Raw genomic sequence first — 209 nt, forward strand, 5'->3', positions numbered from 1 at the left:
AATGCTTCCTAGGGCTGCTCTATTGGAGAGAACCTCATCACATTATAATGAAATGAGGATTATTTCCCATGATTACTCTTACTTTTGGGTTTATGTTGCATGTTTTGAAGTTAAACTGGTGCGCCTGGGTAACTTATCTGGTTGAGCGTGTGCCCCATATACAGAAGCTTGTCAGTTTAATTCCAACCTGCAGCCCTTTGCTGTATGTT

General features: G+C 41.1%; 1 protein-coding gene across 1 annotated transcript in view; it reads left to right on the forward strand.

Annotated features, from left to right (window-relative positions):
* The window catches only part of LOC117954749 (G2/mitotic-specific cyclin-B2-like), a 4,705-nt gene that overhangs the window by 977 nt on the left and 3,519 nt on the right, over positions 1-209 (forward strand). The gene's annotated exons all lie outside the window — the stretch shown is intronic.

Source organism: Etheostoma cragini, chromosome 1 (genome assembly GCF_013103735.1).
Source record: "Etheostoma cragini isolate CJK2018 chromosome 1, CSU_Ecrag_1.0, whole genome shotgun sequence".
Classification (NCBI taxonomy): Eukaryota; Metazoa; Chordata; class Actinopteri; order Perciformes; family Percidae; genus Etheostoma; species Etheostoma cragini.